Raw genomic sequence first — 15,033 nt, 5'->3', positions numbered from 1 at the left:
TGTATTATTGATCTTTTCCTGCTACTTTCTTGACAGAGTAGTATATGCCTTATTCATATTGTTGGTCTATTATTGTATGCGAACTAGTGATATCGGTTCGACAGCACACGGCGGCAGCGAGCAACGCTGATGTTTGCTGAAATACATTTTTAAAGTAGGTACATAAAAATAGAAGTTTGTAAATTCGTTCATATGATATTGAGGTTTATATTAAGGAATAAAGATGATATGCGAGTTAATGGACTGAAATACGAGGCCGCCGAAAACCGGACCGGGAAGGGAAAAGTCGGAAGGTGGACCCCGGGCCCCGAAACACTTCTGTGGAGGGTGAATGTGGGAACACGCAGAGATGAGAGATGAGAGAAAATTTTATATATTTATCAAGTTTTGGATACATACTTACCATATAGTCACGTATATATCTCTTGCGGAGAAGACAGAGCCAACAGTCTCGAAAAAACTGAAATGACACGTTCAGCTTGATAGCTTCATGATGGAATTGAAAATCAAATAGAGACAAGTTTTGCAACATTTTAAATATTGCATATAATGTATTCGATCTAACAAAAAATGTCTAGGAGAAAATTTTAATTCAGTATATCTGAATTAATATTATGTCCTAGACATTGTTTGTCGTACGTCTAAGTATAAAACTCTTGTGTCACTTTGAAAATGGGTTCAATACTAACTGAACCAATTTTGTTTCAATTTCACATGTCAGATACACGTGAAATAGTATAAGTATCTTTGAAATCTTCCCTTATTGAGTGATGATGAGTTACTGACAGACAACGAACAGAGAGACTAGGTGCTGAGCGTAGGCAGTTGAAATTTTGGTGTGAATTTTCTGTTAAACGTGTAGGCGAACGCTAAGAGGATTTCTCGAATTCTTTAAAAAGAAGCAAAAAACCGAGATTTTCTCTCAAAAGTTTGAAAATGTGAGGAATTTACTATCAAATAATTAAAAGCTAAATATATTTTTTTAAAAGTATGATTTCATGAGAAAAATATGAAAATGATGTGGTCAAAAGGAAATTCGACGCATGATCGTGTAGGGCGCCGCCGCCGCTCGTCAGTGCTACCGCAGGCAGCCCTCGATCCGGACGGTCGACGCGTCGACCCATTCCGTGCTAGTTAGCGCGCAAACCATACGCGTTCCAAACTCGAAAGTATCGGATTTCTTCCATAAATATTTTCACTGGTCTTATGTGAAAATAGTTTTGGGTTATAAAAGTGTCATCAAAATAATCACAAACTGCAGTGATAAAATTGGAAAAGTTTCGAGTAATGTAGCGTTATTGGAGTTTCTTTTAATGAAATTAAATAAATGGTGAGTGAACTTTTTCTATGGAAATAACTTTATATCGAACTTTACGTGACATGTTTATTTTTAAAACTATATAATGACGATAGGAGTTCTTACTTAGAATTACAGAAATTACTTGTGCAAGTAAGTATAGATAAATTTAAATGTTCACAATTAGTCTCATTCATTGAGAATTTTATAACTATGGAAGAGAAAGACAGATAAACATTTACCTGCAGAAAATATATAATAAAAAAGCTATTGTGAGATAGATAAGAAAATTGGAGTATGAGCCAGTTGCTTTCCTTTCGTGTAGGTCATAAAAGTCAGTCTAAAGAATTAAAGGGTGAGATTTCTTTTCTGATTTAGCGTCGTGCTTGTAACTCTTGTATATTATATATTTTTTTTTTATTTTAAGCCCTCCCGACATATATACAAGTTCTAAAATACGATATTTAAGATAACTACCTATACTTTCTCATTAAAACTCATTCCGCATCCTACAAATTAAGTGGTAGTAACATTTAAGTTAATTGCAATCTCAATAATTCTTAATAATGGCCTGAACATAATTAATCATATTTAAAATTTCTGAATCGTTGCTGTGTTTCTTTTCATGATTGAGTTCGTGATGATCGGTCCTAAAGAGCGATCACTCAAATATAACACATATTCTTTGCGCATGACTACCCGGGGTTGTACTCCTGCGGGAATCTCTGAATAAAAAACTCTTAGCATCTTAAATTTACTGAATAAATAATAATAAAAATGCAAATTTTCGAATCTTATAATGGATAAGGACCTCTGAGTGGTCTCTCTTAACGGACCTTTGAAGAATGTGTAGGGTTTTATTATTCTGAAAGCTTCCTGTAACATCGAAAAAATAAACAATTTAAAATGGTAAGATGCATTGATTGACAGAAAGCAAAAATGAGAGGGAATGGAAATTAGCACGTCGATATAATTATATCTTAGCTTCATAACTTGTAACAAAACCCAAATTTGAAAACTCTACTTTTCTGCTATGAAAAATTGTGAGCCCATAGGTGGTTAACTCATTCATCCCCTACATTTAAGGCACCTTCTGCTCTTTAAGGGTAGGTCCTGGTTGAGTTTTCTCCTTTCCGGAGAGGTGCCCGAGGTTTTTACAATATGATCTAACCTAACATCATCTTAAGGTAACCATATAAGTTTTTAAAGAATCTCTGATATTTAAAGAAAATTGGAACATAATCGCTTATTATATGGTTTTTATATGTTTCTTTTTTCTTAAGTTAATATTCACTTTGGAACAAATAAGTAAGCGCGAGTTGATTGATGCGAAAAATTTACGAACACGTTCGTTCAAATAGTGTTCACGATGAGTGCGAGACGTGGGAATACCTGTCTATGTTGAGGGACGTTTGTCAATTGAGATATCGGCACGTAGTCGAAATTATTCCAAAAATTAATTTCACGAATAAATGTTTTCCCAGGATTACTGAAAGATGCCTACGCGTGTAGGTGTACATTTTGAAATAGGACATATTAGCCCAAATATACTTCAACTTCCGGGGGCTCATGGCGATCGAAGAAAGTGACAGGTGGATTCAAAGATGAAGTAGGATGATTTGTTAACATGATAATAAAAGAAAATACCCTCTACAAATAGGTACAATACAGTGTAACAATTGACCTACGGAATAGCTAAACCATCATGTAATCAAACCAAATTGAAGACTATATTTTGCATATGTCTGTTTGTGATCAAGGTCCAACATGGAGAAATAAATATATGAAAGCAGACCCTGGACTCTGAAGCATACCTAGCTGTGATGGTTAGACCAGGAACAGGCAAACACGAGGAAGAAAACTGATCTGTAAACATCATTGAAGATTCATTTTATTATTATGGACGTAATTTTATTTATTATGTTTGGTCACAAAAAGCCTGAAGTAGATTGCGTGTATGTTTAAGAATCTGTCTATCCCAATAGCAAAAAGACGTGACAAAATGTGTGTCAACCTACCAACATTAGCAAAACAATGACGGGATTGAGACAATATAATTAGCACTCTTATTATTAAGTACTTGTAGCTACATTCTTGGTTAATGTACCTAAATACTTATATTACAATACACTGGCCAAGATGGGTCTTACTTGTATTCTATAGGGGTTCGAGCACAGACTCACGTGTTTCATTGACAGAGTTAATATTCATAGACCTGTAGAACCGTAAGTGGTTGTTTGGTTTAATGGAGTATTATCAGCGGTTCCATATTCATCTGTAGTTACTATTGTCTTATATTTCGAAAATCCAAAAGTCAGGTTATTTTAAGAAGTAAACTGTAGTTCATTGAACTGTCATCTGAATTTGATTCATTTATTTGGGCACCAGAACATTTCAGTTAGCAATAATTTTAGCTGACTATTACTACTAGCTAGCATGCTAGCATCTATATAACAAACTTCTCATACACATATAAATTAAGTCATCAATCCTTCAATAATTTCTTTCAGTGAATGAAAATGAAAAAGAAACAAACACAATTTAATCTGCGCTGCCTCTTTGATTATGGATTTTCCTTTTATTTTGGTTGACTGGAAGAAATCCCGATTGGGATAAGTCCGCCATTATACATATTCTTCTATATCCAATGACTGTTCTATTTTTGTTATATTTAATTTTATGTGCAATAAAGAGTTTACAAACAAACAAACACACACAGTTAATTTAAGAAGACTCGATTCAATCATCAATATTTTCTATCAGTGCGCTCTCACTAGAGTGCATATGCTGATATTCGGTTTTCTTTCACCATTTTCAACTCCCATTACTTTTAAACGGCTCAACCGATTTTGATAAATCATTTCTAAGAACACTCGCACGTAAATAACCTATAATAATAAAAAAAAAAATTGCTTCATCCGTTTGTGAGCTATGATTTCACAGACAGACACAACACAGACAGACACTAACGTCAAACTTCTTCCGATAAAATAAAAATATGTTTGCTTCCAGAATGTTTCAGTTCAAACGGTATCAATTATTATTTATTTCGAGATACGAAAAAGTAGCGACTTCAACAGAAGCAAATAACTTCCTATCCTGAATTAAATTGACATCCTATTTTTTCTAATATTAGACGGGAAAAAGTTTTCCATTGTAGTCGGCATTGTCGCTTTCCCCAGAAACTGTTGTATACAAAAATTTTAATTAGACAGCCGACATTTTGTTTTCTATAGAGTTAGAAGTAATAACAAGTAGGTAAAGGAAATAAATGAATCAGAAAAATGATGATCATTTTTCTGATTTATTTTAGTAATTTATTGGGTTCTTTGGCGCCACGTTTCTAATTGGATGTTTATCACGGTATCAGGTGAAATAAAATATTATATCGTTAGCGATTATTAACAAAAGTCTTTAGCTCAATCTGCCTTAAAATGGCCCCATACATATTTTTGTATTCTATTTTTGGGTGATACTGGTAAGTACCTAACTATAAGGAAGAAAAACGATGTTTTCCTGTAAGAAAATATTAATGTAATGAAAATCTCAAAATCTATATTAATTCCAGTCACGTATCGACGGATATGATGACCGGATACGGGAATATATTCCTTCCACTAAAATCAAGTTAGTAAGACTGGCATTTGAAGAACATTTATGGCCAACATTTAAAAAAAAACCTTTTTTCGTTGAAAACCCGGAAGGGTGGGTGGCAAACACCTATTCTTTAGACATGAGGCCGTTTGATGCCTAAAGTTACTACAAAGATTTTATATGAGCGAAGCCTACATGAAGTTGCTCTTTCTTTATTATATTTCACGCGTCAATCTCAATATACTCATTGTAGTCAACTTTGAACAGTCCCTTGTTAAATTGAACGAGTAAATTGATAATTTATTGACATCGTTCAGAAAGGAAAAACTCCCAACTCCTCCAAAAGTATTTTGTTCATTTATAAGGTTTCATTTTCGCAATTGTGAACACATTTTGTTTAAATTCAAACAGACAGTTTTTCACATGGCTTCGAAAAAATACTGCTGTTTACACTACAACAATTTTATGGTTTCCTGTACGTTGAATTTGCTTTCAGGCAAACAAACTAAAATAGCTTTTAATCAATTCGCTTACAAAATACCTATCAATGTCTTTAAATCAAAATACGCTTTACAGTTATACAAACATTTATTCCATCTTGGGAAGGTGGTGTATGTATACACGAGTGCTGTCAGCTAAAGTCAAAACGACTCTGTGTTGCGAAAATGGAATTAATGTTTGTTATTGATTTTCCATGTAATTTATTGTAAAATATATGTATATCAGAAGTAGCTTCACTCAATGATCATAGTGATTTTTAGCTATTTTATTACCAGCATCCGAAAAAATGCACAGGGACACTGTTTAGTTAACTTAGTAATATGTAAAAGGATCAGCCTGTAAATTTTGTCTTTTTATATACTCTTACTAAAAGAAAGAGTGATCAACCAATTAAACATACAGATAGTTATAATGATATAGGTATCCACTGGAAAGATATGAACAATCCCACGGGAGTGAAGTCCGGGACAAATACTAGTTCATACACGAGAAATTACGTCAGACCCTAATACTCGTATGTAGTCTCTAAAGACTAAGGTTTTTATGACGTACTCAAGCCAAAGGAAATTTCTTCCTTGAATCATAATGGGTGATGTAAGTACATATGTCATAGGAAATGTTTGAAATCTGCTACATATTGTCATAGAATTCAGAAGAATACAAGCATGTAGAAGTGATAACACCATAACACCAAAAGTTTCCATAATATTTTAACAGCATTACAACTGCGCCGAAATCTGAATGTTAAGCATGATAATTTATGTTTCCTTTAGTTTCAAGTAAAATATGGCATTTCTGTTTCCTTCTTATTTCCGATTTCTATTATTCCGATTTATATGATCATTGCAAACATGTTCTGAGTGGATATTTCAGATATTAAACGGGGAGCAGTTCCTTTCGTTTTCTCCGCCATACTATAAACAACTGAACCCTGATAGATTTCGGTTTCCTAGTAGGACAATATACGAGCGAGTTAGATAATATTTGGAACATGAAATAAAAGAAAAAAAGCTTAATATCAGCTAAGCTAACTTTAGGCAATTCACATAAAAGTCTCCTTCTCAACGTGTTTTGTTTAAACTATTCAACGGTTTTTAGAAAACATATTGTTTGATAAATTTTTTAAGTAGGTTTTCCAACAAGTTAGAAAAATTGAAATAATAGTGTAGTTAACCCCAAAATAAGCGCAAGATTTGTGTTTTGGGTTGTAAAAATATTAAAAATCACACATCACAAATTAAAAAGAAAGCATCTTGATCTGACTGGGGGCCAAACCCGGAACGAGAGGCAAGAACTTTGCAACTGCTCCAATTTTGTGGATTTGATATACAATGATATAATGTCGAAACGTTTTAGATTCCAGTGGTAACAGCTGTGGCTTACAATAAATTAATTTCAAGATAAGGTAAAAGCAATAGTTACAATTGGGGCCGGCGCAGATTGTGATGGCCGCCCGCCGAATAATGAACGAACTCCAATCGATGTTCTTGGCATCGCATCCAAATAAATTCTCAACTTTTGATTAAGTGTTTCAGCATTCATTCATTGTACAAAAAAAATATACTATATCTCACTGGTTTTAAATCTTAAAAAAAAATTTATCGTCTGACTTATAAAGAGTAGACAGAACCGACAGTCTCAAAAAGACCAAAAGCCACGTTCAGCTAGATGGTTTACCTACTACTTGTTCAAAAGTATGTACCTCTAAAATTACAAAATGAAGTCGATAAATAAATTGTACAAGTTACTTTGTACTTAATTGAAAATCTCCCGGTAATTGTCTCTATGAAATAATATGTCGTCTTATTATTTGTTAAAAAGCTACAAATATTTCGATCGCCACCAATGCAGGCTAGTAAATCCCATCCGGCTCAGTGAGTGTGCCCGGTGAAGGTCCGGTTAGGAAGACTTGATTCATCGACCCAGGGATTTCGGATCCGGCGAAGAACGGGGTTGATGATGGCACAATTGATTCTCAACTGCCAACTGCTGTTGGTTGGCTTCGGTGACAGGACGGTTTGGAAAAAAATTGCTTCATCGACCCCGGTAGATCGGCCCCGTCGGGCCGAATGGGAAGCGAGTTCAAAATATGGTTTGTAAAAATGTTTTGCCAATAATTAAAAATTGCAATGCGTACCATAAATGTATAAATAAGTAGTATTGCTGCGAAATTCATAAAGTGCCCAAAAAATGGCTATTAGACCATCCCCTAAACTAACGTAGGCAACGATGTTAGCTCAATCAAATAAAACACCATATTTATGGCCATACTGCGGCTTTGTGAAGCTGTCGTATTGTATAGATCTAATTTTGTAAATCAAGTTACGATACGTAATACCATGAATGTATACTCTTTCCATCCAAAATCTGTAAATTTAATTTAGATGTTAATACCAAATAGTTTACCTCTCTTTAAGATTTAGATGGTTACTAATTAAAACTTACTATCTGTAAGTATTCCTATAGTACACGCCACAGCAGAAGCTGAATTTTGAATGTCATTAATTTACATGTTTTCTTGCGTTCACCTAGAAACAATCATTGTCTTTTACATTAGGAAGTCCTCAGTGAGGCTTATAAACATGGGATTTTCTTCTAGGCGATGGGGCTAGCAACCTGACACTTATTAGGGGGGCCATTTTTACCAATAACTTGTACAGTCGATTAGTAAAATCTTTGTTAAGTAGATGTAATTGATCATAGGCAGTTACGAAAGTTTCGTTAGCTGTCAGTACACTTGTGCTGCCCTTGGAAATTAGGTAATTGGGCTAATGAGATACATAATATTATATCAGTAGGTAAAACGTATTCGAAAATAACTGTAAAATAGCTTGATAAGAGTAATGTTCTATTAATCATGGATTCATGTTTATATTAGGCAACTGTCAGGTATAACTTAAGAACTGCACTTGTTTGGCGTACTGGACTTTTATTGAAGGCTTATTTTCGATTTCAGCAGTGAAATTTATAACGGAGGTTTTATTATGCCTTGATTGATATGTCAATCTCATAAGCTTCTTGTTTAATTAACATGGAATAGAATATGTGATGATACCCCTGTGCAACGTAACGTAACTGGATAATTTTTCATCATGGATTTAATAGGATAGACTCTCTGAGTTTACGCAAAAACGGATTGGCCTATAATGTAACCAGCATGTTAAGGGATAGGTGGATAAGATGCTTTTTGATCATGTTGGTCATTCTTTATTTATTTCATTTATTAACAAAATATTTAAAAAGTTGTCTTTTAAAGTCTATGGCTTTTGATTTGAGTTATAAATTGAGTTTTATTAAAACTTTCTAAATTCATTCAGACGAATGGCGAAGGATTGTAAAGCGAGCCACTAACCCTTCTGTACGACCACGACCACTCTGACAAGAGTGTAACGCATAAGAAGAAGAAGAAATTCATTTGGCGGTTTGTTTAATAAGAAATGATTCTTCAACCTAAAGGCTCCGTGGTCTTTGGTAATGTAATGGTGAATAACTGACAACAATATCTTGTTGCATCAAAATGAAAATTATCGTCTAAGAATAATCATTTATTTTTCAATTGGAGTTAATGGGTGCTGGGCTTTAACTGAGGTTAATTTTGCGGGTTAGGCTGACATTAATTTTAATGTGAATGAGACTGCCGTGGCGTACAGGTGTAGATAATGGTTACTATTACATGTGGCCGGCCGGTCGCGCCCCGGCCTTCGCGCCAACTGGCGGACTCGGGCGAAGACTCCGCGTGACTGCCTACGTGAATGTAATCTCGATTTAATGATTCGTTCATAACAAACGACGGATTATTTTTGTTGGCCATTAAAACTGTTTTGTTTCAGCCTACTCCTATGCTGTTGTCATATTTTTGATGCTTTGTGTAATTTTGTTTAGTTTATATTTAATGTCCAAAAGAGGTCTCATAGGATTCATGAGCGTCAGAGAATGGATGGTCCAGGTTGGTATCAGACAGAGAAAGCTGGGTTCGAATACCATTCTGACCATATACCAACTAATGACACATTTCTGGGTTACGTCCCTACATTCAGTTTCAGTTTGAAATCATTATTTCAGTTTGAAAAATGAAACACAATGTGCATATATATTCAGACAAGTTGACTAACAATAACGTTGACTTTGATATACTCGTAAAGCTAGTGCTTTTGTGCGGAGCTTTCAATTTTTTTTGGTGGAAATTCCCCGAAGAAGACTTATGTGGTACAATAATTTATTTGTCTCTGTAACAAATATCATCAATAAAAATATTTTCACTTATAATTAAAGTATAGATTAACTCAGTAGGAAGAAAACATTTGAGATATTTTAAACAGAATACATTTTACATTATTCAGATTTTTATAGCTTTAAATAAAAATATACAGGAAGGGGAGAATATTGCAAAAGTAGAACAGAGTTCATCCTTATTACGTTAATTTTAGGGCATTCTTAAGACTTAAATTTAAAAGGGATGGAATCATAAAATATCATAAGATGAAGTTTATATTCGGTCGTTAAAAACGTTGAAGAGCTATAAAACAAATCTTGACCATTTTTGTTATATAAAAGAGTCAGGCCAGAAAACGGTTGATTTTTAAGAAATATATATTTTTTTAAGTTTGGCACTTTGATATTAAATTAAGAATTGCATAGTTACTTTTTGCATCAGCGTAATACAAATCTGTGTGATATTGAATTTTCACGGCGGCGTGGCATTTGCCATCAAATCCATATAATAGACGCCTTTGTTACGCTAGTATTACAAAATACACAGATAAAAGGCAGTAAAAGAATAGATTAAATTCCAACATTTTAATACTGTTCACTCCAAATTCGATTAAAAATGTTGTCATACTATTGACAAAACGAATAACCATTTTGCCTCTTTCTTGTACTAACTAAATACGAGTAATATTAGTTGCTTGTGTTTATTTATCTCACTTATATTACTTAAACGATTTTGATGCCCTATGAACTTCGTTCGAACTGTTACATCCCTAGGTTGTTAGGCTTAGTGCATCCTTAGGTGCTAAGGTTGCACACTCAGCATTTTGCCCTGGAGCTCCGCTCCAGGCTGAACTCAGTTTTTTTTAAAGACTTCCACAAATCCTATCGTAACAGAACGTTATCGCGTTACAAACATACATACAAAAATGTATTTCCGCCCCAAATTTATTGGCAGATCTCACTCGTCCATTCAATTATATTTTTCTTACAACCAGGAAGTAAGGATATCGAAATATTCTTTCTCCGATTTATATGATTCAAAAAGAAGTACCTTAGAGACCTTCTGATTTGGAGCGCTTAAAACATGAAGATAACCGCAGAAATCTTTTTTCAAAGTTTAAGAACTATCTGAACTGAATCATAAGCTTGACACCTCCTATAAAAGTATAATTGGGTGCTGGCGGTCAAGCTGATCCCAGGGTCATCCTATCTGATTAGAATTTTGAACCCACCATAAGAATATTTATCGCAAAATTACGAGAAGATAAAGCACCTTAGTTTATCAAGTAATATATGAGAGTGGTTCAATGTATTTTATGTATGGCGTTCAAAAATATCTCAAACAAACTTACTTAGAATAAATTGTAATACTTATTTAAACCTTTTATTTCGCCTATTTTATCTTAGGTGTTTCATTCGATGGAAATCATAGATATAGCCAAATAAAATCATACTTAAGCAACCTACGACATGATACAATTTAGGCTGCATATTATAATAAATGGTATTAGGTATATCATCATCAAAAATAGGTTTAATTACATACTTACCTCAAAAATGTTTATTTAGGGTACTTATTTATATTGGATTTTTGTCAAGTAATAAAATTTGTAGATGATTCTTAAAATGCCTTTAGATAAAATATATTTAAGACACACAAACAAGGTTTTGTAATGAGTTAAATACAACATTGAAATAAGTGCGATTTTATAGACATTCTTATAGTACAGATAAATGCAGACACGAGACCACACAGACATAGGTACATGTTAAACTTATAACCAACCTTGTTTTTACGCCAGCCTTTGAAATAAGCCTTTTTGTTTCCATCGTTATCAACGACAGTCTCAGTAAGAGAGAAAGCCTACTAAATTTTGTACCTTTAAATAATGAGTATGTTTTCTTTACATAGGTATATTAAAACATACGTTGACGGTCTGAAATTGATAGACATAAAAAGAATAATAGAAAGTGAAAAAAATATTTTTTATTTTTTTGTTTAACTCAGCAAAACACTTAAAATTTGTTTCATCAAAATTGATCCATTAAAAAGTTATAATCATTAGAATAATTCAAAGTATGCTGACATATCCATCCATCCATACCAATAGTAAGAATGTAAGTGCGTTTATCTGTCTTTTTATCCGTTCGTTACGTCAAAACCACTGAATAGCATGGAGTACGGGGCACTTATAGTACTTTCACTCGGGCGGCCTCGGCTCCAAACGATAGTATTTAATAATCAATCAAAAATAGGATATCTGGTATATATTTCTGCGTGGCCCCCTGTACCTATTTTTGATGACTTTCAATATGTTTACACAACGAAAGTATTATTTAAATTAGACGTGACTATACATATGTTATGTAGGTATGTATAGACGATGTGATAATGCAATCCAAACGTGCGGTGTGCGGGATATCATGAATGGGCTCCCTATTTTTACAGAGAGGTAAACAAACGAAGCGTTTCGGCAGATTAGTGCACATCTGTTGAAATACCGAGGCGAAGCACGCGCGAACGATTAGAAAAATTCAAAGAACATTAGCATTAGTTTACGTTATCTTGTAAACGTTGTGTCAAAATATCCGGCATTCGAAAAAGTGTTTAGATATTTTAACGAGTTTCCCCAGAAATAATAGTTAATCGTTTTAAATGTACTTAATTTTGGTTGATAAATAAAAAACCATTTATGTTTTGTTTATGCATTATCCTTTATGATGGAGAAAACAGCATAAGTAACAACAAAATTTCAGATAGGATGGAGAGTAATTCGCTCAAACGATAATAAAGATTCAGTTTGTCGTTTTTGGACATCAATTTTTATTTGTAAAAACTTACTACACTATATGAATTGGAAAATTTATATTTTTACAAAAATATAACTGGATTTATATTATATTCATTCACTAATATCGATGAAAGGCACAAAAATAGCCTTAACATTTAATTGCAACATGCTGCTTTTATTTCAGGACGCAGTCACGAGATCTTAGCTTTGGTCCAATGTCTAGAAATGTTATTAATTATCCTTTATATTATATTAATATAATGACCCTTATATACAATGTTATATTATTAGTTAAGTACAAATTGTACTTAACTAATAGTTAGCTATGATAAAATATAACATACTTTTTTAACAATTGCATCCTTTACCAAACATAATGATATAAAATAATGGGAGTAATTAATTTGTAGTTACTATATTAAATCCCTACTAAACATACTGTAGGCTTTGTGCCCGCCGGATTTTCCTAAAATCCTGTACCGGATGTCTACGTCATAAAATGATTTTGTAGGTAAACATAATTAATTATGCATACTGTTCCATGGGATCTAAGTGCGTCTGTCGACACAGGTTAGCACTAATGTCAGTCTTGTTACTAAAGCCTCCTTTGCAAGTCAACAACCCTTGAAAGTCAAACAACTTCTCGAGCGAGCTTCATAAAACATTGTATAAATTCCATTGAATAAGCTTCAATGATAATAGGCAATAAATCGACTGTTACGCATTTAGGCACTAAGCGCCTACGCAGTTACTGGCTTATGGATTGATGTTTACCAGTGCCATATAATTTTATGCTTTCCATTTTAACTTCACTAGGCTGTGGTTCCTACACCTACGGTGAAACTTATATACTTAAAACTTTTTTTTACTTTTTCGTGAAAGACATAAATAATGTCAGGAAATAAAACTCTCATTGTTTATTATCAGGATTAACAGCCTACTTAATTCAGCAAAATACTTGGTGCTTTCTTCTTCTTCACATTTTTAACGTTGGATTTGCCGGAATTAAAACTGAAAATGCGTGTTTACTAAATTATAGAGCCTTTTTGTTGTTATTATGAATTATTAATATTAGAAGTGTAAAAATAAAGCTAAATCATTATAACCAATAGAATAAAAAGCGAAACATCGATAATTTATCGCGCGATAAATACGGCGTCGCGCGTGCCATGCTAGATCAGCGGGTACCTATTAGTTACGGTAGTAGAAACTTTGACAATATAAGAAACGATAAGAAAAACTTGTTTCATAAAAAAAAGCAGTGAAAATCATCATATCGCTTTTTTCGTTTCTTACACACACATACATATTGTCACGTCTAAAACCCTTGCGGAGCCGACAGTCAGCAAAGACTAAAAGTCCAGCTGTGGGGCTTCATGACGAAACTGCAGATGCATTCATTCAGAAATAGTAACAGGTTACTAGCCAATCGCCTACAAGAGGAATCCCAAGTGTATAAGCCTATTCCTTAGTTGCCTTTTATAAAATCCATCGGAAAGGTATGAAGAGGTTTTATTCTAAAGTACTGGAAATCACACGTTCTTTTCTTTTCTTTGTTTGGACATTCAAACCTCTTCATCAGCTTATTTTTGCCAGTGTAGAGTACTCTTTAGTGTATGAAATATTCAAAGAAATCTACACATGTGCTTTAGAAACGGTAGTAGATATAATTAGACTTAAGTTATGTTAACGTCCATAAGTGGTACCTTGTATCTAATTTTGAAAGTAAATCTATTCTTTTTATTCTAGGTATTAGATTTCAAGAATCGCATTGGTTTCATCCAATCCAATTTCTTTGGTTCTATAGCGAGCTTAGCGTAAACTAGCTTTTACCCGCAGCTTTGCCCGCGCACATTTAGCGCCACCCACAAAAGAATACAAGTTTTTCGCAAATCCCACGGGAACTAAAGTTTTTTTTTGGGATAAAAATGACCCTGTCCCTCTCCAAAATTTCAAGAAGATTGGTTCAGTAGATAACGGGTGAAGTGAACAAACAAATTAACTTACTTTCGCATTTTTAATTTTCCTACTAATATTACTGAAATATAACTATATTCATACAAACTTACTTATTAATTGTAAATCTAAGTATTTACTCACATTTAACGAATTGTAAAAAAAAAACAATACATTTCAGCAGTTTATCTATAATGGAAATCGGCATCTGCTTATTTCAGTGTGTCGTAAATAACACAGGTTGCTACGAGTATTTGAATTTCAATTCTATTATTAAGTCGAACGTGGCCTATCAGTCTGTTCAAGACTGTTGGCTCTGTTTACGTCGCAAGGGATATGGACGTGATTATATGTATGTATGTAAACAACACTCATACTTTTATTTAACTATTATCGTAGGACAAAGGCAATAAAAAGCCAACGAGAGATCGCCTTTTCTGTGCAAATTGTTATATCGGAGATCGATAATTTGATCGGGGAATCTTGAGGCGTAAGTTACTTTTTCTAAAAAAACAATATTTTTATTTATATTTCAAGTATTTACGTTGTAAACTTTTAGCAGAAGGTAAGTACATTAAACCTTTTCTGTAAAGTCTATCATCATTTTTTTTATTTTTTTCCGTTAGTTTACTTTCGCGTAGATAATTAGAAATTATGAGAATTACTGAAAACCATAGGTAT

The 15,033-nt window shown here is 33.4% G+C and overlaps 1 protein-coding gene across 2 annotated transcripts in view; it reads left to right on the top strand.

Moving 5' to 3' along the window:
* Positions 1 to 1,088: 1,088 nt before the first annotated feature.
* The window catches only part of LOC106136055 (trissin receptor), a 49,659-nt gene continuing 35,714 nt past the window's right edge, over positions 1,089 to 15,033 (top strand). The window contains exon 1 of one of the 2 annotated variants that reach the window (XM_060946571.1): positions 1,089 to 1,330. The gene's annotated coding sequence lies outside the window, so the exon portion shown is untranslated. The other variant, XM_060946573.1, reaches the window with a different exon arrangement.

This window comes from Amyelois transitella, chromosome 2 (genome assembly GCF_032362555.1).
Source record: "Amyelois transitella isolate CPQ chromosome 2, ilAmyTran1.1, whole genome shotgun sequence".
Taxonomy (NCBI): domain Eukaryota; kingdom Metazoa; phylum Arthropoda; class Insecta; order Lepidoptera; family Pyralidae; genus Amyelois; species Amyelois transitella.
The sequence above is the reverse complement of the archived record's forward strand: the minus strand, read 5'-3'. Positions and strand labels throughout refer to the sequence as shown.